The sequence below is a fragment of the Panthera leo genome, chromosome C1 (genome assembly GCF_018350215.1).
Source record: "Panthera leo isolate Ple1 chromosome C1, P.leo_Ple1_pat1.1, whole genome shotgun sequence".
Classification (NCBI taxonomy): domain Eukaryota; kingdom Metazoa; phylum Chordata; class Mammalia; order Carnivora; family Felidae; genus Panthera; species Panthera leo.
Window position 1 is genome coordinate 164,208,516 of NC_056686.1, and position 27,525 is coordinate 164,236,040.

General features: G+C 41.1%; 1 long non-coding RNA gene across 5 annotated transcripts in view; it reads right to left on the minus strand.

Moving 5' to 3' along the window:
* Positions 1 to 27,525, minus strand: part of LOC122226288 — a 60,789-nt gene that overhangs the window by 10,485 nt on the left and 22,779 nt on the right. For 2 of the 5 annotated variants that reach the window (XR_006205557.1, XR_006205555.1), the window contains exons 5-8: positions 18,942 to 19,059; positions 17,492 to 17,638; positions 16,054 to 16,165; positions 10,729 to 10,858 (exon numbers count right to left, since the gene is read on the minus strand). This is a non-coding gene — a long non-coding RNA (uncharacterized LOC122226288). Of the gene's footprint in view, positions 1 to 10,728; positions 10,859 to 16,053; positions 16,166 to 17,491; positions 17,639 to 18,941; positions 19,060 to 21,097; positions 21,205 to 27,525 lie in introns of all 5 variants that reach the window. The other 3 variants (XR_006205556.1, XR_006205559.1, XR_006205558.1) reach the window with 3 other exon arrangements.

Genomic DNA, 27,525 nt, shown 5'->3' on the forward strand with positions numbered 1-27,525 from the left:
TGCATCTCATGACAATCTAACAAGTACTTCTTGTTTATAGACTCTTTGGAGTATGGCAAGTTCTGGACATTTGGGACAACATCGAATGTTCACATTCTGCCCTTTCTAGGGCTTAAGGCAGTCCAAATAAAACAGCTCTGAAGGCAGTTTGGGGAGCTTCTAAGGAAAATGGGCTTGGGGAGTGATGCTTTTTCTAGATTTGGAGCCATATAGGGTTATGAATTTATAAGGTTGTTATCTCCCTTTTAAAAAAGATCTCATTTTTGTGGAATGACCCAAGATTGAGTAGTTTTGGAGAAGAATTTTTTTTTAATTTTTTTTTAATGTTTATTTATTTTTGAGACAGAGAGAGACAGAGCATGAATGGGGGAGGGTCAGAGAGAGAGGGAGACACAGAATCCGAAGCAGGCTCCAGGCTCTGAGCTGTCAGCACAGAGCCCGATACGGGGCTTGAACTCATAGACCGTGAGATCATGACCTGAGCTGAAGTCGGACGCTTAACCGACTGAGCCACACAGGCGCCCCCGGAGAAGAATTTTTTTAATTCAAGGGAACAAATTCCCCCCAAAACATGAAAAGTGGTAATTCACTCTGTAAATTTCTTTTTCTTTTTTTAAGCTAGAAAATACTGAACACTTACCATGTGCTAGCCATTGTCCTAAGAGATCACTCAATCCTTATAGAGCCCAGTAAGGTGTTCTTATTTTATAAGTGAAGAGGTTAAGGCTTAAGCATTTTAATTAAGTTGTTTGATACAACACAGCTAATGAGGCATGGTGGTAGGATTTGAACTCAACACTGTCTGGAAGTTTATTGCTCTGACATGGTGCTGCCTCATCAGAAATAACAATAGAAGACACACTGGTGTGGGACCTCCATTTTCTCTCTATTGATGCATCGGGGAACAAAATTGCCTCATTACACCTAGCAATATCCATAACCATCATGCCTCTACTTTTTACCGATCACTTCAGTTATGTAAGGTACGTATTTCTAAGGGAGAAGTCACGTTATTGCTTTTGCAATAAATATGTATAAATGAATAGATGTGCAAATGAGATCGCTTTGTCTTTCATCGTACCTTCTAAAACCTGACGCACAGATCACACCTGGGAACTTCAGACAACCAATGTGTTTTCTGGTGCTCCAGACAACCACCGGATTTATTACATATACCAGGAAGGGCACTGACTTTACTTTCTTACCTTAGCTTTTATAAGTCTACCTTTTTTCATAAAAGCAAACAAGGCATCGTTTCTGATACACACTACAGAAATATTAATCAATTTTCAAGTCTGAAATAAGGAGCAATGAATTCAGCCTCATCCAAGTTAAGGGAGTAGGTGCAAGGAACCAGAGTTGAGGTGTTCTCCTGAGATTGATTGCTAACAATTCACCTTCAACACCAGTGCAAATAAAACTGTACCTTTTCCAACACCCATTTTCTGGCTCTACCCAATTGCAATAGTTTACCACCTAACACAGAGTTAACCATATATAATACATTTTCATTGCCCCAGTTAATGCAGAAAAAAAGCTAGAAAATTCTCAGGGCAACCTGCAAGAGGAACTCAAGTCAACCTTGTAAAGAGTGCCTGTCTCTGGTTCTGTACTAATTGCCATGTAAATTAACAAAAAGCACAGCCCCAACCAGCAAGGAAAATGTTTTCTTCACAGACCATCAGCAAAGTCACCCCAGAAGCCTAAATAACATCATGCCTGTTTCTTTAGACAATAAAATGCCAAAGTTTTTCTTTTGCTGTCAGCAAATGATGAATACATGTGGTACCGATTATTTAATACCACTAGACCACCAGGGAAGAAGATTTAGGTGAACTGCGGCAGAACTATGCCATTTATTTTTATTACCATGCATTAAAAATTACGTTTACAGATAATTGTTTTTCTCCTTCCAATAAAGCAAGATAAAAAAAATCCAGAAGAATATTTAATAATACTGGACCACCAGGGAGGAATTTTAAAAGTTGATTTTTTATTGAAAAATTAGATTTGCTTTTTTAAAATTTCCAATTATTTTTAAGTGCAATTTGTGAAGAAATTATTTTAAACCAGGGCAGTATGAATTTTCTGCTGGGGGAGTGTCTCACAGATTAAGTTACTCTTTTACAAGGGTAATTTACCTAATCAAATCACCCCTCAGAACCATCCGTTTTAAAATACTTGTGTAACTGACTGAACGTTTTACAATTCTGTTCTGCCACACATTCTCATGGTTTCTATTAGAGTCAGTGTTTCCAAAATCCCCAGATAAAATAAACTCTTGATTTTTTTTTCCCAGTAGCATTGTACTAGATTGGGAAAAACTTCTATTTACCAGTTTCTTCTGAAAGGAAAATGAGAAGTAAAAAGAGAAGCAGTACCAGCAGCAAACTGAGAGAAGAAAAGGACAAAATAGAGGGAGGGGGAAAGAAAAAATCAAAAGGAAATTAAGTCAGGCTTCACACAATAGTTGCAATGATAATCTCTCTACACTTCAACTGGCATATTTACAGTTAGGACAGGAAGCAATTGTTTCTCTCTCCCTCTCCCTCCTCATCCTTCTCCTCCCCCCTCCCTCCCATCTCATCTCCCTGCCCCCCTCTTTCCCCAGAGTGCAGAACCCTACAATTAGAGGGGACTTTAGCAGCCTTCTGAGCTCATCTTCCATCAATATGAGAATGTCCTCCATGCATCCCTCACAGATGCCAGCCTATCATGTCAAAGCATTAGCTGATTTGCTTAAAAGGCAGGTCATTCTGTTGCCAGTGGACACCCCCGAAAGCGAGAGAAGTTCCCGGTCTCTCTGTCACTCTCACTTTGGGTCCTAGGCTGCTCTTTGAAGAAATGAAAATTGAAAGCAATTCTTGAGACAGTACAGCACACCAATCGGCCAGCCCTGCAGACTAGGCACTGCTCTGTCTTTTTACTAACTGTGTGTGACGAAAGCAGTCCCTGTGTTCTGGGTGAAATCAGTCAGAGAGGAAAAGGGACACACACACACACACACACGCATGCACGCACACCCCTACCTCATGTCTGGTTTTCCAAAAGGAAAGCTGCTTCCCAATTGTTCTCAGGATAGAAGAGACCAGGGCCAGACCCGGGCAAAATTGTAAAATCATTCAAGGACATCTTTGGCTCCTTCCAGTCCTACTCCAATTTGTAGGTTAAGATGTTAATTCCTCATGGTATAGTTTGCCAAAATATCCTAATTGTATTAAATAAGTTTGTCAAAGAGTAGTTCAAATCACCCCATTTCTTGTGGAGTTTGTGCCTCGAATTACACAGAGCCTGTTCACATGATAATTTTCAGGATGGGTCTTGGTGACTCAGGTTTGTTACAGAATTACCAACATGCCCACATGTAAACCAGCAAACTCTATTCTGTGCCCAAAGCTGTGTCTGTCTTGAGAGGCCAAGAATGTTGACCTACGAGGTAGGACAACTTCTGATCACACAGTGATTTCTCTTGGTAACCATGCCACCTTAGTATAATTTCCTTTGATTTTAGGGACAACTTTGCTCCAATGGAAGTTAGCTTGCTGTGCTCCATTCCTTCCAAACCAGAGAAAGTACAGGCTGGCTGGAGATGGATCTGGTCAGGGCTGATCAGAGTCGAACTTGTTCTGGGGCACCTGGCTGGCTCAGTCAGTTGAACATCCAGACTCTTGATTTCGGCTCAGGTCATGATCCCAGGGTCATGGGATCCAGCCCCATGTTGGGCTGCACAGTGAGCGTGGAACCTACTAAAGATTCTCTCTCTCTCTCTCTCTCTCTCTCTCTCTCTCTCTCCCTCTGCCCTCTCTCCTGCTCTCTCTACTCACCCCCTCTCTCTCCCTCTGCCCTCTCCCCTGCTCTCTCTCTCTCTTAAATTAAAAAAAAAAAAATTGAACTTGTTCAAACAGTGTGTAGGCCCCAGTCAGTGGGAGCAGCATGTATGTGACCATGGTAAGGTTGTGGAAGACTTTTGGGCATGGCCCCCTCACACCAGGCCCTGACAACAAGCACTTCTGACTTCAGAGTACTTAATCTTCTCTGCTGCCATAAAGCCAAAAATAATGTACCTCTTTATTATTTCTCCCTATGGAGGAAATCACTTACCCTTCTTTTCCACTAGTCTATTCTTCTGGAACATAAGCCTTCAGATATCACTTCTCTGGTTCCCACATGCAGAGACACAGGAGCTCTGTGGCCCTCCAAGCAAAGGTTCCAAGAAGGAGTAGGGGGGTCAAATACAAACCTGATCTTGTCATGTCATTCTTTTGCTTAACACACTTCTGTGGCTCCCTACTGCCCACTGGGACACCCGCAAACTCCTGCCATTGGCTTACAAGGCCAACCTGTTTGACCCTTTGCCCTCTCCTGTCTCAGTGCCTCACAAAATGAATCCCTCAGGTACTTGGATTTCCAAGGACTTAATGACCTACAAACTTCTGCATGTGCAGTTTCCTTGCCAGGCCTCTGCTAAGATTTTCTCCCCATCTTGATCAGCAGAAGCAACATAAAAATCCTCACAAAGGTACAGCTCCAAGAAGGAAGTGAATAACTATTGGAAGCAGCATTTTATGTCTGGGACAAAAGTTCCCAGATTTTTGTGTTTGTAGGATTTCATTGCCAGAAGAAAGCAAAGAAGGAAGAAGAGGCAGAGGAGGAGAAGAAGAAGGAGAAGGAGGAAGGAGAAGAGGAGGGGGAGGAAGGGAAGAAGAAGAAGAAGAAGAAGAAGAAGAAGAAGAAGAGGAAGAGGAGGAGGGGGAGGGGGAGGAAGAGAAGGAGGAGGAGAAAGAGGAGGAAGAGGAGGAGGGGGAGGGGGAAGAAGGGGAGGAGGAGGAGGAGAAAAGGGGGAGGAAGAGAAGAAAAAGGAGAAAAAGAAGGCGAGAAAGGGGAAGGGGAAGTGGAAGGGGAGGATGAGAAGGAGAGGAGAGGAGGAAGAAGACAATAAGACAAAACCAAGGCAAGATGAGGGTTTCATACTGGCAATGTCATGCATGTGCAGAAGACAGGGAAGTCCCTGTGACTGCTCAGAGACTTCCTGTGACTGCTCAAAGACAGTATTTGCCTTCTTGGCCATCTTACTATGGCCTTGTAGACTTCAGGAGATGAAGGCGATTTGCAGAGAACAAATACCCTAGAGACCAGAGGAGTGTGTTGCTGGTCAGATACAGCTCATCCTTGCTTACTTCCTGGGGAGATCTGAAGCTGCTGAGTGGCCTCCCCCAGCAGGTTGGGGGGTACCCAAAGAAGGTATCCCATCAATTGACAAAGATATTCTGGATCTGCTGGTGTGCTGCTGGATGTCTGGTTCTCAGGTCCCCATCTGAATGTATGGGCCAAACACTTCCTTATAATCAGCCCGACACTGTTTCCATCTAGCATGCAAAAACCTAACATACGAGAACACCGCCACTAAACTGGAAATCAACTACAAATGAACTGATACAGCAATAAAGCTACTACAACAATAACAAAAACCAATGTGCTTCACATTTGAATAGTGCCTCCCAAGTTAAAAGACTTTCACAAATATCATCTCACTTGAAGACATAACCTTGCCTCACAGCCCTGCTATGAAGTGATCTTCTCCCCACATCGCAGATGAGAAAACTGAGGTTTGGAAGCGTAAATGACTGCCTGAGGGCCACACAACTCACAAACAGAGTCAGTGCTGGGTGTCAATGTCCTCACATCAGCTCCTATGCCCTTTCTGCTAGACTCTGCTGATTTTCACCAGAAATGAAATCAACAGCAAAGCAATCAAGTAGAGCTTTAATTCTCTGATTCAAACTCAACTCAAACTCAGTTCAACGAATGTTTGCTCAGCTTTAACTCTGTGCCTACACATGGCAACACCCCAAACATCTCTTAAAAAGCTTAAGACCCCTGGGCGCCTGGATGGCTTAGTCAGTTAAGCGTCTGACTTCAGCTCAGGTCATGATCCCACGGTTTGTGTATTCGAGCCCCGCATCGGGCTCTGTGCTGACAGCTCAGAACCTGGAGCCGGCTTCAGGTTCTGTGCCTCCCTCTCTGTCTGCCCCTCCCCAGCTCATGCTCTGTCTCTCTCTGTCTCTCAAAAATGAACAAATGTAAAAATATATATATATATATATATAAAATCATGAGACCCCCCCCACAGCATTCAATTGTCCAGACTCCTATTTTATTAAAACAAAATTATTATGCAAAATAGTTCCAAAAACTGAGGATATTCTAATGCTTAGCATTAACAAATTAATGTGCTGAACATACATACACACAATTACAACGACTGGATATAGATAAGATTTGGACAAAATCTTAGTAGGTCAAGGTGAGACCTTCCTGGCCCTTGGGACAGACTCTACCTGTGCCAGGAAATGCCTAATTTGCTAGAGAATCCAAACATTGTTAGACTCTAAAATGGATTTTAAACAAAGAGATAGGACTTCAGAGAACTTTTATTAAATTCCCAAATTGCCTAAGATTCACAATTAATAAATGCCAATGGTCATCAAAGAGCACTAGGTTAGGAGTCTAGGGACATAGGTCCTGGACCCAAATGTCCCGCGGTAGCCAGGAAACCATGATGAAGCCCCTAACCTCCCAGGGCTCAGTTCTCTCGTCTGTCCATCCATTGCTGGACTGTGCTATGGGAGATGTTTATAGCTTCATGTTCTATGATTTGAGTGCCCATCCCTGGAGAAGCTCCTTCCTGGTCCATGAACTAAAACTAACGATCGCTTCAAGCAAGCAAGACCATGAAACTGTGTGAGAAAAAAGAGAATGTGCAACTCCAAAACAAACAAGCCCTGACTTCAGAGATCAAGCTACACCAAATAATGGGAAGCGGCAGTAACTCGTGGGCTCACTGCACCCAAAAGGGCATTTCCTTTTACATGATACGTGGGATATGTGAAAATGGTGAATTTTCATAAACACCCACGCACAGAAATTTCCAAAGCAAACATTCTTTGGAAATAAAAACTGCAGTCCTAGATGTCATCATCTTGCCTGGGCTGTGAGTCACTCAGGTGACTGGGCCCCCACAGGGGGCTTAAGAAATCTTAATTTACCCAAAGATGCTAATCAAGCCTAGAGGCTTAAGAGTCATGAGCTTGTTGATGTGCTGTGTTTGTTTTAAATCAGACCGCCTACTTGGTGTGAGGCTGATCTCTGTTATTAAATCCCCTTTTGTTCTGCGTGTACACCCATCAATCTTATTTTACAAATCAAATAGAGAAGGGATAGCATGTTTATAATTAATCCCTGTAAGCTGTTTCCAAATATCTAGTCAGTTGCCCTATACAAGTGCGCCCATAAATATCCTTTAGTTATAAAGTGAAGCTTATCTTAATGGTATTTATAATCTCTTTTGCAGTAAAACAATGGCCTGTAATCTCTTCTGGTTTTAATATAATTTAGACTATGGAATTTGCTTTGAGTTAGAGTATTATACAGATTATCTTGATTGTATCCAAGACTGGATAGTCTTATCTAAAATAAGGAAAAGAATCACTTATTTTTTTTAAGTTTTTTTTTAACATTTATTTATTTTTGAGAGACAGAGCGTGAGCAGAAGGGCAGAGAGAGATGGAGACACAGAATCTGAAGTAGGCTCCAGGCTCCGAGCTGTCAGCACAGAGCCCGACGTGGGGCTTGAACTCACCAACCGCGAGATCATGACCTGAGCTGATGTCAGACACTTAACCGAATGAGCCACCCTGGCACCCCGAAAAGAATCACTTATAACCAATGCCAGCTAACTTTAAAAATTCCAAACTCATAAATATATCATCATTTGTGTTACTAGTTTGGAAATCAGTCAGAGAAATCAGCCAGACTGTCCCCCAGTATTTATCTTCTCCTTCTCCCTTTTAGAGGTAGATGCCCTATTAGGTTCTGGCCAGGCACAAACCCAACCAGATAGAGACTATATCTCTCAGCCTCCTTTGCAGCTGTGTGTAGTCACGTGACTAAGTTCTTACAAACAGGACATGAGCAGAAGGGATGTGTGCAACTTCCAGCTCTTGGCATTTTAAGAAGTCTGAATATACACCCTTCTCTCTCCCCTTCCCATTGCTAGGATGTGGACATGATGCCAGCTTCAACCAGGCAGACATGAGCAACACTTTGGGAACAGAAGTAACAGGAGAATAGAGTCTCAATCCCCAGATGATACTGGACCCCTGCCTTCCCGTAGGTTATTGTATGAAATAGAGATTGGCATCTATCATCTATTTTGACTGAACATTACATTTTGTTACAGCAGTTTAGTAAATACTCAAAGGCAGAAATACTAATTTAACCTTTTACTGTATAGTCCCTTTCCTACAGAAAATTGTACTCTCCCATGTATTTTTCTTACTATGTGGAAATTCAAAAAAGTAAACATTTAAATCTGTATTATATGTACATAGTGCAGCAAAATGAGGGTTCTGAAGTCAGGGCCCCAGAATTCAAATATTGGTCACTTTCTAAGCTTTATGTAATTTTGGGAAAATTACTCACCCTTTCTAACATCAGATTGGTCATCTATAAACATGTCAGTGATAATGCCTACGTCATAAAGTTGTAGTAAGAATTGAGTGATAATGCACATTGAGAACATGGTAAGTTCTCAGTAGGTGTTAGTTCTTATGATAATGATAATGTTGTTGCTATGTTTAAGTGACCAATTTAAGAAGCCATATAGGAAAAAAAGTATTGTGGAATATAGCTTCAATTTGTCCAGACTCAGATAAGCCAAACCAAAACTGATGATGCAAAATAGAAAACAAACAAACAAAAACAAAAAGTTGGTTTTTTTTTACTCATTGCCTTCCTCCTCTTTTCCCCCAATGAAGCACCTCTTCCCCAGAGTTATTGCTTGTTTCTAACCTGTCAGTCAAGCAAAAATGGATATGTTCCCGTCAACCCACAAGTTCGCCTAGGTATTTTTATTTAGAGTCTTTGTTCAGGAAACCCCAAGCAATATATTCTAGGTAAGAGAGGTAACTGGTGGGGCCTCTTACTAAATTTATATTGAAACTTATATTGTTATTGGTCCTTCTTTCTGCCCTGCTATTCAGTTATCATGCATTGTCCTCAAACCCTCCAGCCCTCTTGGACACTTGGCTTGAGGCACAGAAACACATATTAGCTGTTCAGGAGCTCAGCACACAAGGAGTGGAAAGTGTTGAAGAGGACAGAGAGAGAAGTGGTATAATGACCAAACACGGGCTATCCCAGCCCTGGGGCATCAGGAAGTTTGGGGGTGGGAGAGGCAAGAGGAAAGAGACAATGCTGGGAACAATGGAAAACTGGTCTTATAAGATCCATAACACTCAGTTTTAGGTGGGTTGTTGATGACAGTGGTAAAAATGAGGGAAGATACATGCTGTAGAGTATTAGAGTGAATGTTAACATAGATACTAATGACAGACCCTAGAGTAATGAAAGCAGAGGAGAAAATCCAGATTGCAGAGTTTTATAAATCATAAAGTGTAAAAAATGAGGCATTAATTAATAAGAGTGATGATGATGATGATGATGATCACTGAGGCAGACATCTTTGACAATAAGTGCCCTGTCCCACTCCTCCCTGGGTCAGCCGGCTGGCTGGGAGCAATGGTGCTCTCTGAGTCCTACATTATCGCTCCCCTCTGGCCACAGTTGATTAAATGAATGGAAACTTCTAATCCAAGATAGGCCCATCAGATTCCTTCTCTAGGATATATTATTCATTTACTCAATATTTGCTTCCCACTTCTGGCTATGATAGAACAGACTTGTATCTAACCAACCCTCTCACCAAGAACAGCCAAACAAGTTAAAATACCAAACCATGGGGCACCTGGGTGGCCCAATCAGTTGAGCCTCTGACTCTTGATTTCTTCTAGTCAGGTCCTTATCCCATGGTCCATGGGATCTAGCTCTGCATCAGGCTCCACGCTAACAGTGCAGATCCTGCTTGGGATTCTCTTTCTTCCTCTCTCTCTGCTCCTCCCCTGCTTGTATGTGCTTGCTCCCACTCTCTCTCTCTGTCTCAAAAAATTAAGACATAAAATAAAATAAAATAAAATAAAATAAAATAAAATAAAATAAAATAAAAATAAAATAAAATATTAAACCAAAAAAATTAAAGTAAAATAGCCACCAAGGTAGCAAGACCTGAGATCTAAGATCCTAGAGAGCAGGAAAAGAAAGCACGCACACATTAGCCTGACATTCAATAACACTTTTCTCCGTGAGACATTTTAAATAGTGGCCAAGAGACTGGAAAGCTGAGAAGAGCTTTCTGCTTTCAGTTTTCTGCTACTGACACACACACATACACACACACACACACACCCACATCAGAGTTCCGGGCCCACCAAGAATAAGGTCCTGGAAACACCCCTAAACTTTCCACTGGAATCACTGAAGGATGACACCCTAAGAGTAAGAGCTTACTAGTACTGGGGGAGATCATCAAGAGCACATGCCCACCACATGTCCCCTGAGCTGGATCTGGGCATTCAGAGGCTCCTTACCCCCCACCCTGGTCCTTGGAATGTACCCACTGCTGCCTTCCCCATTCTCAGAAGCTTCCCCAAGGATACAGCCTTGAGACAGTGATGTGGTGTTGAGACCATCTGGATAGTCTACATGACAGAACCCAGTTAAGGCTTCGGCATAAACTTTTCAGATTGGGCAGAGAGGTGTGGAGATGCACTCCTCTTGCAGCCACCGAGACGAGCCTCATAAGTTCTCTTCTTATTTGAACCTGCCACCTACCAGTCTGGAGTGGTCTGCTTCTTTCTTCCCCCTCTCTCTGCCCTCAGCATAAGGGAGCTGGTTTCAGATTATACCCAGGAAGCTTCCGAGGAGGTTGTGAACCAATAACTAGAAATAGTCTCTGTAAAGACTGAAACACAAATTTGAATTAGCTCAATCTCAAATTGGATTAAGGTAATTAGCCTCTATCCTGTTAGTTTTGTCCAAGCATCAGCAGCGAAAGTATATCCTCTCTGGGGGATGATAATATCCAGGACTCCAAACGATCTCTTCAATTTTTCATATGCCATGTTCAGCACTCAATAGGAGACCATTTAGTCAACCCAAGAGATGAAAATATCGAAGACAACAGAAAATATAGGAGACAACAGATGAAAATATAGGAGACAACATCAGGAGATCCAGATATTGGAGTTAAGATTTACTCACCAGTTCACATGTCATAAACTGTGCTAGGCAATGAGAATACACTGATGAGCAAAACAGTTATGACTCCTGCCTTCATGAAGCATTAGTCTGCTGGAACAGATCAATAATTATCCCTCATTTGAAGAGGAGAAATAGGGACGCCAGGGTAGCTCAGTCAGTTAAGTGTCTAGACTTCGGCTCAGGTCATGATCTCACAGTTCCTGAGTTCCAGCTCCGCGTTGGGCTCTGTGCCGACAGCTCAGAGCCTGGAGCCTGCTTCAGATTCTTTGTCTCCTTCTTTGTCCCTCCCCCCTCCTCCACTCACGCTCTCTCTCTTTCTCTCTCTCAAAAATAAATAAACATTAAAAAAATTTTTTTGAAGAGGAGAAATGAAAAGTCAGTGAGAGTCCATTTGATGGTCTTAGGCCTGAAATCATGAGATCATCACAAGTGGTGGCCAGACTCTGTGCATGCATAAATTTTGAAGGAGAAAAACCTGAGAGTCTTGCTAAGAAAGCTTGTCCACCACAGAAGAGAATAGCATAAAAGGAAAGCATAGATGCAAAAATATTTAGGCCCAAATAGAGAACCAGAAAGATTGAGAGTGGCTTCCTGATGGCTTTCTAGTTCCCAAAAAGCCCAGCTACGTTTCCCATAACTGGGTTCCATGAGATTAACGCTATACCATTTTAATCAGCACTACTTTGACTTAACCTTCCTTAAGTGGATTTCTGTTCCTTGCAAACAGGATATCTGACAAAGACAGGAGCTGTTTATGTGACCTGGGGACTATTATGCTAACTGCTATGCTGCAAAAAAGGGAAGAGTAATCAGTTAAATGTGTTGGATTAGGTTGTTATGAATTTCATCTGGTTATCCTAGAAAACTGCATAGGTATGATTGCATTTACCCAGTATAGTCATATGATGAGAATGTAAAACAATGAGAAGGAATAGCAGGTACCAAGCAGTTGTGACTGAGCCCCAACATAAAACTCCAAATAAGTCAAGTTACCTTCCGGACAAATGAAAATCTAAATGCAGTATTTAAACAAGTTTTATGATGTTGCATTCACAATATATGTGCACAGCATTTTTAGCCGTGTAGTTGTTCTTTTTTTTTTTTTTTTCTTTTTTTAAATATTTATTTTTGAGAGAGAGACAGACAGAGCATGAGGAGGGGTGGGCAGAAAGAGACAGAGACACAGAATCCGAAGAAGACTCCAGGCTCTGAGCTCTCAGCACAGAGCCTGACGCAGGGCTCGAACTCATGAAGCATGAGATCATGACCTGAGCCAAAGTTGGTCACTTAACTAACTGAGCCACCCAGGCGCCCAAAATTGCTCTTTTTCTAAAAGCATTTTATTTTGTCTTATCTGTGCAAATTCCTGTCTTTTGCTTCTCTTCTTTCCATTATGGATCCAGGTAGAATGCCCTTCTATCCAAATTGCACATATTCAAAGCAGTCCAGAAAGAGAGTGCAATGCAGAGGCAGACAGAGCAAGGGTACATGAAGGAACAGAATCCATTGGGGAGATGTGCAGGAAGGTGAAATAGTACTTGGGGTTCAGCAGAACAAAACCAAAAACTAATTTAAAAATAATAACTAGAGAACACTAGGCAGATTTAAATTCCAAGAGCCAGAACTTCAGTACTCTTTTGAGACTTTGACCAAATATCCTCTGGCGATGGTAATTATGTTTTCTCTTCACTTTTGGCTTGTTTGCAAGTAGGTTAGATGATGTTCACTTACAGGTTCATGTTATTTACGTTTATTTATGGGTTCATCTGTACATCTGCACATACATCCACAAACACCTACAGTATATGAATTTCAATCAAGTGCTTAAAAACAGAAATGTCTGTTGGTGAATTCAGCATAGCACAGCTTAGAATTTCACCCATAGAAATGTCAGGTCCTTCTTTCCTCATCCAAATCCACAAAAACGAAACAAAAGAACCAAGCCTCACTAAGTAAAATGAGCTAAAATTAGCAAGCAGCAAAGATGATGCCAGTTGCCCCGGGCAACAAATGGTTGATGGATGGAATAATTAAGATCGACAGTAAACTAATCTCTGTTCCTTTATTGAAAATGAAGTCCCCTGAATCAATTAGCCTTGTCATGGATACCTTTTATAAAACAGCTATGACATCCCAACCACTTCTCTTTGTTTACGGATTTGCCCATCCTTCAATAAGTGCAAAAACTAATTTCAAAAGCACCAAGAGATAATAATGAAAGATTCCGATACATTAGGCACTGCACAAACAAACATAGCCACAGCCCTTGAAAACTATAAATATCACAGACAAACTAGGCCCGGAAGACTTCATGGACATTCTCAAAGGCACGATACTTTCAAAGTTTTGCCGCTAAGAAGCTTAAAGCCATTCTTTTGCAGACCATGCATGTACCTGTTAGAATGCAGATCCATTGGCCAACCCACGTAATAGGGTTGGGAGGACAAGAGGTGTCAAAAGGAGACTTCTAGCACTCATGCAGTCACTTTGGGGTCAAGAAACAAGAAAGACATGAAGCTGAAAGGATGGTGTTGGGGTTGGGGGCGGGAGCTGGGTGGTGGTCATGGTAACAGTCTACACCAAATAGATCAACATGCAGCTACTACAATCATTACCCTAAAGTTAGGGGATAAATCAAAATTATCAGAGATGGCCAGAAAGAACTACACTCTGGCTTCTAGTGTTTCTGTGACCTGAATTTAAGCAATGGCTGCTACAGTCCCTTGAGAAGCTGAGGGACTCTGCAGTTAATCAAAGGGCTAGGGGCAGAGGATTATGACTTAAGCATAAAACCCTTCTTGAGTTATTTTTATAGAAAATTCTGCTCATTTTATTTGTCTTTTCTCCTGCTTCTTTTTCAGAACAGCAAAAGAAAGTCAGTTAATATTTCTTTGATGATGTGGGCTCATGTAGTGCTTTGAAAGCAGTACTTCTGAATATCCTGGTTGGATACATTTGAGAAATACTGTTTTAAACAGAGTTTAAGGGATTTCTTAGTTGCAGAACATTTCAAAAACATTTAATGTGAGTCTATGAGTTGAGAATAGAGTTGAAAGTGACATAGTACATAGTGTTTCTAAAACTTTTGAGGCACAGAATCCTTTTATCAAAAATACGTCATGGAACTATTTATTCCTCAAAATACACTTCTAGAATTTCTATTTGAGAACATAAATGTAAATATGAAAGGCTCATGAGAATAGGCAGAATAGATATAACCTAAGGTTATATCTTGTAAAACACCCATTAAAAACATATATGCCACTGTTACTTTAATAAAGAAAGGAAATAGATTGGAGCTATCCCATAAAGAAATTTTCCTTTTCTCCCTATAATAGTCAAATATCAAAAACCAAATCTTGGCAAAAAAATAAAGAAAATGAAATGAAATGAAATAAAAGCTTGGCAACTTAGGCTATCTAATTACCTGATTACTTTTTAAAATAAGATTTTATTATAACAATAATAACAGTGGCAAATTTTTAAATTTTTTTAATGTTTATTTTTGACAGAGAAAGAGAGACAGAGCATGAATGGGGGAGGGGCAGAGAGATAGGGAGACAGAGAATCCAAAGCAGGCTCCAGGCTCCAAGCTGTCAGCACAGGGCCAGATGCAGGGCTCCCACTCACAGACTGTGAGATCATGACCTGAGCTGAAGTTGGACACCCAACTGACTAAGCCACCCAGGCGCCCCTACAATATTCATCTTTAACTTATCATAGTCTACCTTCCACCATTATGCAACTTCTTTTTTTAGGTTTATTTATTTATTTTTGAGAGAGAGAGAGAAAAAGAGAGCAGGGGAGGGGCAGAAAGAGAAAGAGAGGGAGAATCCCAAGCAGACTCCACACTGTCAGCCAGAGACTGATGCGGGGCTCGAACTCAGGAACGGCAAGATCATGACCTAGGCCAAAGTCGGGACACCTAACCGACTGAGCCACCCATGTGCCCCGTCGCTGGCAAATGTTTATATGTAGATATATGTGCTGTATGTGTGTGTGCTGCAATTTTAGTTTACAGAATTTTATCACTTTGCTCTAAAATGAAAACGTGAAAGTTTTCACATCAAAGCTAAAACCAAGTGGTTCTGACTTGCCCCCCGAAAGTTAGCATCTATCACAAATACACTAACCCAGGGCATAGGTAAAACGTCATTATTTTCGAGGTGAACATAGACACAGTAATCACAAGAGATGGATAAAGTAGGCTGGGGCCATTTTACCTTCCAACAGAGAATAATAAAAGAGAGTAATAATAGATTTTGCCTCATTGTAAAATTAAAACCTTTAAAACCATCACTGATGGGAGTAGGGTGTTACACTTTATTTTTTAAATAAACACTTATTTTATGCAGATTTAAAAAGTGATATATGCTCACTATGGAAAGCCTGGAAATCACTGGATATTATTAATAGACACAAGACTGAAATAGATGCCCAAGCTTGCCACCAACTATGGGCATTTTGGTGTATGTCTAACACCCATTGTTTCACAGGGTTTAAGATCATACTTGTATATTTGACATCATGCTTGTTTCCTTCATTTATTAATGATCTGTGGCATTTTCCCATGCCTTCAAAACATGTTTGAAATGGCTGGCTGTGGTTTCCCAAGACTTTAACATGCCCATTACAAAGAGTGTTAGGCAACAGGGGGCTCTGTTTTCCTCCTCTCCTAAGACCTCACCTTGGAGAAACCTTCCTGGCTAGACAGCCAGGATCCTGCTGTCGGTGGACAGACGAGCTTTGAAAGCCAGGCCACTGAATATTCACTACACACAACAAGCATTTTCTTTTACACAGTCAATTCCAAGGCCCAAAGCTGCATTTTCCTCTCAAATGCAAATGTAAAATGTACCCGTAGGCCTAAAACACTATTTGCTTTTGCCAACTCACCAAATGCAGGAATCATCTGTGCGATGGCCCAAGACAGACATGGCTGAAGTTCCCTTATGAGCACTGTGCTGTTACAGACCCTCCATGTTGCAGGAAGCACAGCCCGAGAAATCTGTGAATCACGGGGAAGAGTTTTACTACCCATAAGTGATATGTGTCTCTGGTGGTTTAAAGTCCCTCTTTGTAAATAAATACATCCAGTGGTGAAAAGAAAACAAGTCTGCTTATATTTTTCCTGTGATTATGGGTCCCATCAGAAGTGATACAAAAATTCTGTTATCAGTATAGGCGGGGGTAGGGAAGCTTCCACCAACCACTCGAAATGCCACCAATTAACTAGAATGGAGCCGTCTCTTGCAGAGAGAGGGCGGTTCAAGCTGACTAGGCTCTCCTCCTGCCTGGTGGGCTGCGGCTGGAGAACTCCAAACACCTTTTCCTGGGGTCAGGAAGAGCCATCAGTAGGAAATAACTTTGAATCACTACTCGTGTGGGCTGGATATGAACCAGCCCCCTTTGAAAGGCCGATCTGGACAGAACAGCACTAAACTCCGGGCCCTGCCAGCCTCCCACAGCCAGGCTGCTGACACTTTTATTTGCTGGCATTTACAATGTTGCAGCAGCTCAACGCTGCTAATGTGGCTGCTTCCAACACAGCACTTAGGCAGGACTTCTGAGAGGAAAGCAAAAGGATGCTTCTCTAGAGTAAAAGGCCTCCACCAGGCCTGTTCACACAAAAGGGTACTGCATTGACTTAAAAGCAAAAGCTTGGGACTGGTTAGTGTTTTCTGCTTCACAAACAATGTGATTACTTGTCACACACACACACACACACACACACACACACACCCATTAAGGTATTTATCGTTATTTTTTCCTTCTACTTGTAATGAAGAAAAGCAATCTGCCATTTAAAACCACAGCTGCCTCTGAAGGAAAATGGCCGTGTTCAAGGAAGAATGAGCATCTGCTAACGCTGGAGACGGCCCAGTCATTGGAATGAGCACATAGAGGGTGTCGATCCAGTCTGGAAGTCCGCCTGAGGCAGAGGAGAGCTTACGTTTGCTGCAAGAGACAGAGGGAAGAAGGGGGCATTTCCAGCCGCCATGGCACAGAGAAATGCAGAGGTGTGGACCGTGGAAAAGCAAAGGCACAGGGGAGGAAGGGAAGGGCTGGCAAGAGAGCCAAAGGCCAGAGCTCTCTGCTGGAGAGTGCACTGGGGAGAGATCCTGATGGCGGGAGGGAGGAGAGGACTTTTCCCAAAAGGGATGCCTCATTTCTCTGCTGTGAGGTAACCATGGGACCTGTCAAACTTCACTGCAGACCCTGCTAAATGCAACAGCCTTGTGTATGTAGTTGATCAGGAGGGCTAAGACTTACTGAGACCTACTATGTCTTAGACTCTCTGTACTTCCCAAGTACAAATGAATTGAATCCTTACCAAGGTATCTCGAGGTACATGCTGTGATTATCACGATCCTTCCTACTTAGCAGTTGAGGAAATTCAGGCAGAGAGAAGTTAACAGGCCAGTAAACGGCGGGGGTGGGATTTGCTGTTGCTCTTATTTTATCAACGCCAAAGTTTTATCTGTAAAGAACAAAGTATGAAAAGTCATATTTAAATGTCCTCTGAAACTCAAAACACCCACATCGGTTTCTCTGCTATGTATGTTAAAGTGCTTGACATCACAATACTTTTTATTATTTTTTATTTTTTCATAAAATATGTATTTGTTCTCACATAACAAAAAGAAGAGCTCAAAGAAGACTTTTTGTGTTGATATCATTTAGCATTCTGAATTTGCAAAGTAAAACCGTCACAGACCAAAACCTTTTCTTTTTTCTCCAGCTGAATTGGAACTGTCTAACCAGGAATGCACATGACTCTAATACCCTCAAACACAATTTTAATTTTGTGTATGCCTATGTCTGTATGTTCGTGCATGTAAGCTTGCATCCCAATACTCTTTAAATTTTTATTTTATGTTCAGATGAGGAAAAAAATCCAGTTCTGATGAATTGTTAACAGTACAAAGAAACACAATATAATTTAAATGCAGATGTTGGGGCACCTGGGTGGCTCAGTCGGTTGAGAGTCCAACTCTTGACTTTGTCTCAGGTCATGATCCCAGGGTCATGGGATCAAGCCCCACATTGGGCTCCGCGCTGAATGTGGAACCTGCTTAAGAGCCTCTCTCTCTCTCTCTCCCTTTGCCCCTCTTCCTTGCTCGTGCACTCTCCCTATCTCTCACTCTCAAATAAATAAACAAATGCAGAAATGTTCATTTTTTAAAAAGATACACAGGGTTCAACTATAACACGGAGGACTTTTTTTCTGTGTTTAATACCTTCATTTGACTGATAACAGGAACCCCTTTCCATACCTCTCTACTGTCAACAATATTCCGTTTGGGATAGACTAGAGCCACACACAAATACATTCAGGAAATTGGATCAAGCATGATTTCCTCCCACATAACACAAGAATGCCTTGAATTCCTCAAACGAAGGGAAACCTTTTGATACACTTTTTTTTTTTTTTAATCTGGTGTCAACTGCTGAATGTGATACATTTCTAGAGCTAATCTTCATTCTATCCTTGAAAGGATGATCAACCCAAGGAAGATCAGGGAGGATGAGTTTCTTCTTGCATTCCTCTGATCTCATCATCAGCACAGCATGGCAAGGGTAGGATTTTAGCTTAGATGATGGAGCTGCAGGACCACATGCTTAACCACTGCACCATCGTAAATTAAGGGACAAAAAGGAAATTGGGGCTGGAGGTGATAAGCCCTGAGAAACAGTCAAAATGCCTGAGACAAGGGCATTGAGCCAGTCTTCCACAGATCTTTCTGAGTAGGATGGTCAGAGCTGATGTCTGAGTTACATACCCTTCCTTTTATGTTGATTCATTGATTCCACATATATACAATGAAGCTCCTACAAGGTGCTAAGCAATGCATTTCATATGAAGAAAACTATGAACAAGGTAGGTCTGGCTCTTGCTCCCTAGAGTTGACAAGTTAAAGGAGAAAAAAGAAAGATGGTTAGTCCATGGCAATCAATATCATATAAACCTGCTATGATAAGGGCAGAATATATAGGAGGGGCTCCTAACCCAGACTTGGAAGGCCTGGCAAGGCTTCTTAGGGAAAAAAAAAATCTAAACTGAGTCCCCAAAACCTGATCAGTTATTCAGGAAGAGGACAAAGAGAAATCCAAGCAAAAGAATCAGCATGTGCAAAAGCCCACAAGCAAGGTAGGCCATAGTTTGGTACAGCTGGAACCATTCAGGAGAAAAGTGGAAAGAAATATATTTGGACATTTAAACTGGATCTCGATTGTACATGCCACATAAAGAAGCTACACTTTATCACAAAGCCAATGAAAATGATTATCATGTTTTAGGCAAAAGAAGGATATGATTCAGTCACTCAAAAATATTTATTGAGCACCTACTATGTTCCAGGCATTGCTCTGGATGCTCAAAATAAATTGGTGAATAAATCAAAGATCTAGGCTTGGGAGTACAGGGCTGGCTAAGTCAGTAGGGTGTGACTGTTGATCTTAGGGTCATGAGTTCAAACCTCACGTTGGGCGTGCGGCCTACTGAAAAACAAAACAAAACAAAAGACCCAGGCTTTACATGGCAGAGTGGAGGGGGGGGGTGGGGGAAGGCAAACAATTAATACTAAACATAAAAAATAAATTATGCAGAATGTTAGAAGGAGATAGAACAAATAGAACAATTAAAAATTTAAAAACAAAGCCATGCAGGCTAAGATGGATTGAGAGCGGGGGAGAAGGAAGAGAGCATGGCCAGGTGCAATTTCATAGTCAAGGATAGGCCTAATACCAGTGATAGCTAGCAAAGACTTGAAGCATCTTATTGCTGGTCACTCTGCAACTCACAATAGACCCATGCAAACAGATTATTACTAATTCAAAATAAAACTTAGGAGTTTTTCATGTTTGCTCGATGTCAACAGTCTTGCTTACCCAACTTAGAGTCACAGTCCCATTTTAATTTAGAAACAAAATTACTTTAGACTCCAGAGTCTAGAAATTAACTAAAAACCAGAAGTAAACTGAAATTTAGTCCAAACCTCAAGTATTTTCATAAGCTACTAATATCCTACGTACCCCTTGGGTATCTTTACTTAAAACTTTCTATACCCCTTAAGCCTTATGTCCATCGTTTTTTAACGTAAAGCAGATTAAAAATACTTGATATACATCTATTCTTCCTGTGGCCACCCCAAAGACTTGCTTCCCACTGGAAGATAAAAGCAACCATATTTGGTCAATTTGGTTTCTGTCCTCTCTTTTTTTCTTTTCTGAGTTTATAATTGTCAGGAACAGCTGTGTGCATTGCCAATGCCTTCCCCAAAACTAACAGGGCTCTAACATACAAAACATCTATTCTGCTTCTAAATTTGTTTTTAATTATATTACAAGATGGAAAAAGAAATGCCTTAGCTGTTAACACTGGCTCAGTGGGGCCAACAGTAGACATAGAGCAGACACAAGGAAATACTTCAAAAAAATTTTTTTTTAGTTTGCCATGATTTAATAGCAGATATTCCTGGCTTTGAGTGAACTCTGCAATATCCCAGTGCGACAGGATAAATGATCGTCTACCACTATTAATTTTCGGTCATAATGTCTGAAATGCCGCTTCAAAAATAAATGCAGTATTTTCACTTTATTTGGTCAGGTAAATACTAAACTATTTTGTCATAATAACTTTACAACACTGTGTTTCACCTTGTCTTGCCTTGACTGCTGAAGGTAATAGGGACCATTTTATTATGTCCATAAATTGAGTCAATTGACTTATCCTTATATCCTGTTTCCTGAACTTAACGAGAGATTCTGCATCATTAGGAAAACACACCATCCTGCAGCAGGATCAAAAGCAAAGGAAGCCTGATAATAAGTCATTTTGATTTCAGGGAATGTTCGCCAGGCAAACTTTCAATATTCTGGCAGAAGTAAAACAAATAACTGACTTTGCAAAGCATGGTTTGCTCAGAGCGGTACTTACGCTGGAGACATCCCAGAGGGGTCCACATAAAGGGAGAAAAAAATCACTCTCTCTGAATATGAAGTGGCACTTGTAATGAATCTGTAGATTTAGGTGGTTCAACATATCTATCAAAGAGCGCAAATCAAAATACTGTTTTTACCAGGAAACTTTTTAAAAGATTTTTACAGCCCTAGTTTTTAAAATTCAGACTCACAATAACAATCATATTCTTGGATTAGATCTTACTGTGAGAAATAAATGGTGAAGCCAAAGTATTCCTTCTGGCTTGTGAACACTGAAAGCTGTAGAATTTGTTGTTGTTGTTGTTGTTGTTGTTGTTGTTGTTGCTTCACAGGGCCTAAGACATAGCTCAGTAAACCGTTGTATTGTGGCACTGTATTAACCGAGACAATGGCAGAGGTGATAAGGTCCTCCATACTGTGTTCATTGGAGGATCAGGACCCAACCCACAAATACTGATGGTAGAAATGACTAGCAATCGTGAGTTTAGTAATTAATATCATAGACTGAATATCTGCACTGTGCTAAGCCCTCATCATAGATTACTTACTTTGATTTTCACAACATTTCTAGGAGCTAAGTTCTATCATCATTACCATCTTATAGATGAGTAAATATAATGTGCTCAAGTTCACACAGCTGTTAGGTGGCATCTGCTTCCAAAGCCCGAGCTTTTGGAATCCAGGGCCCAAATCTTATAGGCTAACATCCAGAGAAGGCTCCCCTGCCAGCAGATAGCCAGAGGAGCCTGGTAAGAAATAAGCAAACACCCCACAAGTGCAGAAAAGTCAAAGACGATGGGCAAGCTTGAGCTGAGCAGGCAGGTTTCTTGTCTAATAATTTAGCTTCTTAGAGCCTGTACCCTCAGTAGATATATATTTGGACCTACTACTCCTCTGAGCCTCTCCCACCTGCTGAGATCACAAGGGAACTCTTCTGCAAGAGCCAATGGACTTATTCATCATTACTTGATAGAATTCCCAGATTCTCCCTCAGATCCCTAGACCAAAGAATTTGAATATCTCCAGCTTCATAATAACAAACACAACCAGAGTAACTACTCTCTGAAGTATTGCCCCAAATGCTTATATGTTGAAGATCCAATTCAAGGCCACTGAGACTGGGTAACCTTCAGGCAGTCCCACCAGACAACAGGTCAGGAGCTACAATATAGAAACCACTTCAAGCTATAGTTACATAAGCCAAGTAATTTAGAGAACTGAGCAATTACAAGTGAATTTCATTCATATTGTAAACCATCAAGGTATATAAGTATTCCCACTCTCCACTATACAGAAGTAAAAGTAAGATTCATTCAGCATTCTGTTGGAGTCATTAAAAAAAAGAATTATAAACCTGGATATGCCTGTAAGGAGCTCAAATATAAATTATTAGGTAATGTCCAAGAAGGACAGTGGCATGATCTGACCTCTGCCAACTCTCCAGCTTCATCTTATTCCACTCCTCCTCGCTCACTGCTCTTCAGCCACATGGAACTACTTTCCATTTTTACTTCAGGGCATACACGCATTGTTTTTCTGTCTGGAGTGGTCTTCCCACTCACACTCATCACCTAGATAATTCTTGTTATCTTTTGAGGTGTAAATAACAGAAACTCGAACTCAGCTGGTTCACATACTGAGAAACACTTCAAAAAATCTAAAGCTAGGGGTGCTCCACAGTTGATTTATTGAGCTCAGAAAGCTAAGAACCAAGATTCTTTCCAACTTCTTGCTCTGCCTTTGGTGAGTGGGATTTGTCCTCAAGTAAGCTTCACTCAAGGTCACCAGACATGACAACATTCAGAGGAAGAAAGGGTTGCCTCTAGGCTCTAACTTAACACATACCTAAATTTAGCACATACCTAACTTAACACATACCTAAACTAATCAATGGCAAAACAATCATTATTAACTCAGATCAATCAAGACCCATATTCTGAGGCCATCTTCCCTGAAGAACATGGCTGGATAGAGGAAGTTGGATACATAAAAATTAAAATGGAGGATGGTAGTCCTTCAAGGAAAGAAGAGGAAACAGAAATTGGATATTTGGTAAACAATCTATAAGGTGTGCTACAAACAACCCATTGGGTTTGTTATAGATGTCACTTTCTCAAGGAAAGACTTCCCTGAAACCCACCCCACACCCAGACTCAGACCTCCCCACTATATGCTATCAAAGAACACTCTACTTTTTATCATAGAGTTTATCACAATTGTAATCAAATAATTATGTGCATCAGTGTATACTTAATGTCTTGCTATCCCACTATACTCTCTTGTTTATTGCTCTAACCGCAGCACCTAGCATGATACCCAGCAGAGGCGTTTGGCTAAAATAGGGTCTCCTTCCACCATTGGAGCTGTACTGCTAATCAAGACTCCCCTTCATCCCTTTCCTTCCAGACCTACAATTTTCAGTAGGTCAACTCCATGGACTCTAAGATGTTGACAGCAGTCAACCAGACTAGGAGTTTGTCTGCCTCCATGCCTCAGTGCCAGCAGCACTGTTGGCCGGTGACATGCCCTGCTCCATCTCCCTTATTCATAAAGGCAGCCTATGTCAGCCCCTGCCAAGAGAGCAGATGGCCAGGCTGTGTCCAGCTGAATCTCCTAAGGAGGTATATTTCCTCTTGCAGCTTACAACCTCCAAGAACAAGTACCCTATGAGACAGCAATCTGGCACTGGCTCATCAAAATTTCTCCAAACCAGTTTCTCAGGTGACATCAGAGTCAGATGCATACACTGTGTTTTATTCCCTTTCAGAAAACAACTGAGATACAAACACTGAGTTCTTTAGAGGTAGAAACACTTTGGAAAATTATTTAATCTTTCTGCATATCGTTTTGCTCATCTTTAAAATTGGAGTAAATCATCACTCTCCCATGATGATTATAAAATGTAACAGATAATAGATTTCATCAGTCTTATTGCAGTGACAGCTACCAGAGGGGAGGTGCGGGGGGGAGGGGGGGGGGAATGGATGAAATAGGTGACGGAGATTAAGGAGTACACTTGTTGTGATGGGCACTGGGTGATGTATGGAATTGTTGAATCACTATATTGTACACCGGAAACTAACATAACACTGTATGTTAACTGTACTGGAATTACAATTTTTTTAATTAAAAAATTAAAAGTTAAAAAAAAACTATATAAGGCCACCCACCAATGGAAAATAGGGACAGGTGGTGTTATGGGCCTCTGTTCACTAGAGATAAAACGACAACTTTGATTCTGCCTAGACTGGTTGGCCAGGCCTGGACAGTACTTCCTAAGAAGCTAAGAAGCCTTCTGCATTTAGAGTGATTTGAGAAACTTCACCTTTAGAAATTAAATTAAGAGGGGCATCTGAGTGGCTCAGTCAGTTAAGCATCTGGCTTCAGCTCAAGCCATGATCTCACAGTTCATGAGTTCGAGCCCTGCATCAGGCTCTGTGCTGACACCTCAGAGCCTGGAGCCTCCTTCAGATTCTGTGTCTCCATCTCTCTCTGCCCCTCCCCTGTCATGTTCTGTCTCTCTCTCTCAAAAAATAAATAAACATATATTTAAAAAAAAAGAAATTAAATTAAGAGTAAGTAATTTTAGAAATTAAAACTAACGGGGGCCTGGGTGTTTCAGTCTGTTGAGTCTGACTCTTAGTTTCATCTCAGGTCATGATCTCACAGTTTCGTGGGTTCAAGCCCTGCTTTGGGCTCTGTACTGGCAGCACGAAGCCTGCTTGGGATTCTCTGTCTCCTCTCTCTCTGCCCCTCCCCCACTCGCACTGTCTCTGTCTCTCTCAAAATAAATTAATTAAAAAAAAAAAAGAAATTAAAACTGAGAGTAATAGTCCAAAAGTCCTTCCAGTTACAGTACTCTAAAGGAACAGTATCTATCCTAGGAACCATGACCATGAGAACTCAGCAACTTTTTTCTGAAAGCTTACACCTTCCTCTTGTTATCCCATACCTTTCTCATTAAGGGTACTGGATGCTTAAACTCAAAGTCAGCTGGGAGTCAGTAGGTTAAGAACACCATATCTCACTCTATAGCTATCTTCTGGAGAAAAGAACAGCAGGGTGAAATGTAGCTGCTGGTTGCTTTTGCAGAGGAAAGCAGCCTGCATCCCAGGGCCTGCACCAAGGAGGGCAGGAAAAAAAGACATCTCAAGGCCAGAGGAGTGTGTATCCCCTCTGAGGGCTTTCAAGACCATTGCTCCCCAATGTCAATACACCCTTCCAGGCAATGCCTTCTCTTGCCCTCAATGGATGTGGTGATACCATACTGTCTCAGGTCAATCTTAAACTGTGCTGGATGAAGAACGGACATTCCTTTTGCAAATAGACTGCTCCTCTCTGCCCATGGATCCTTCATCCCTGTGCCCTACAGACATGCAGTCAACACTGTAAGAGATCACATTCTATGAATGCAGTGATTCCAACCTGAAGAATTCAAGAAAAGGCATGGTTGGAAGATGTGTTGTTCCACATTTATGCCATAAATTTAAGAATGACAAATTTTAAACTACAAGAAAATAACTGCCTTTTCCCACATACTCTGGGTAAGACTTACATTTGTAGTCATCAAGGAAGCACAGGACAATCTGAGATCATTGGAAGGCAGTATTCAAGGGTGGCAAGGTAGATGATGTCATATCATGAGTAGCGATATAACCAGCATTAAAATAAATGGTATTAGTTACTGCCGCAACAATAAGATGTATACTATTTCAATGCAAAAAGTTATGGAAAGCCATGTCATTGTAATAACAGTATTTCTACTTTTTTATTGCATGGGAAATATGAAATCAGCCAGGAATAACGCAATTAACAATAAAGAACATAAAGAGATGCTTAGACATGTACACTGATTAGACAATACACAAATATGTAAGTATCTCTTCTATACTATACCCATTGTATATCTAAATATCCATGAACAAATCACTTAACTTCACATAGGCCGTGGATTTTGCAACACATTTTTAATCAAATTGCATAAATAGATGGAGTCCCACAAAAACATATTTGCCCAGGTCTCCACATGCCCTCAAGGAAGCCAGAAGCTGTTTCTTGACATTAGTTCTGCCCTCTACCACAGAAATAAAATTTTAGCTGAACATATATATAATCTCATAAAGATAATGTTTCCCAACCTCCTTTGTTGTGAAGTATGGCCATTTGACACTTCTAAGTTATGCCTCTGAAAAAGAAACGTGCAAGTGTTTCTTTGACCCTTTCCCTGCCCTTGCTGGCTGGGACAGGAAGAGAACTGGAGCACGCTTAGAACCGGAAATGGAGTCTTGGGATTAGGAAGGTAGAGTCACACTACAGGCAATGGTTCCCCTATCTCTAGATTGTCCTAGGAGACAGAAATAAAATCCTATTTAATTTAAGCCACTGTATTTTGAGGTCTCCTTAAGATAGCAATTTATCTAGGTGTTGGTGGGGAAGCCTGTGGGAGAATAAATCCAGAGTTCAGTTTTATTTTACTTTTTTTCCAAGTTCATTTATTAATTTTGGGAGAGAGAAAGAGCACATGAGCAGGGGAAGGGCAGAGAGTGAGGGAAAGAGAGAATCCCAAGCAGGTTCCACACTGATAGTATGACACAGGGCTCAATTTCGTGAACTGTGAGATCATGACCTGAGCTGAAATCATGAGTTGAACGCTTAACTGACTGAGCTAACCAGGCACCCTGGGGGTTCAGGTTTATACTTGAGTCTGAAATGCCTATGAAATATAAAAATTATGATATCACATGAATACTTGGATCCACAGTCTGAAGCTCATAAGAGAGATCTGTGTTTATAGACAGAAATGCAAGCCTTGTCAGCAGATAGATTTTAGTCAACCTTATTGAGGTATAACTTATAACAAATTGCACCTATTTAATGTGCTCAATTTCCTGAGTTTTGACTACTGTATACCTCTATGAAACCACTGCACAATAAAGATACAAAACATTTCCATCACCCCAAAAGGTTTCCCTATGCTCTTTTGCAGTCCATCCCTCCCTCTGCCCACAGCCTCAAGCAATGCTGATTGGCTTTCTGTCACTACAGATCAGCTTGCATTCTCTAAAATTTTAAATAAATGGAATCATCTAGTATATACTCTTTATTCAGCCTTCTTTTACTTAGCATAATGCATTTGAGACTCATCCATGGTGTGTGTGGCAGTTTTTCATTCTTTTTTGTTGCTGAGTAGTATTCCATTATATAAATAACACATTTGTTTATCCATTTACCCATTGATGGACTTTGGGGTTGTTTCCAGTTTGGGGCTACTGTGAACGAAGCTGCTACGAACATTTATGTACAAGTCTTTCTGTGGACTTGTGTTTTCCAAATAGATGGGTCTTTTGATCTTTAGGATCTTTTGAATGAAATTTCTCAAGAATCTGAGAAAAAAAGAGAGCCCGGGACCAATTTCTGAGATAT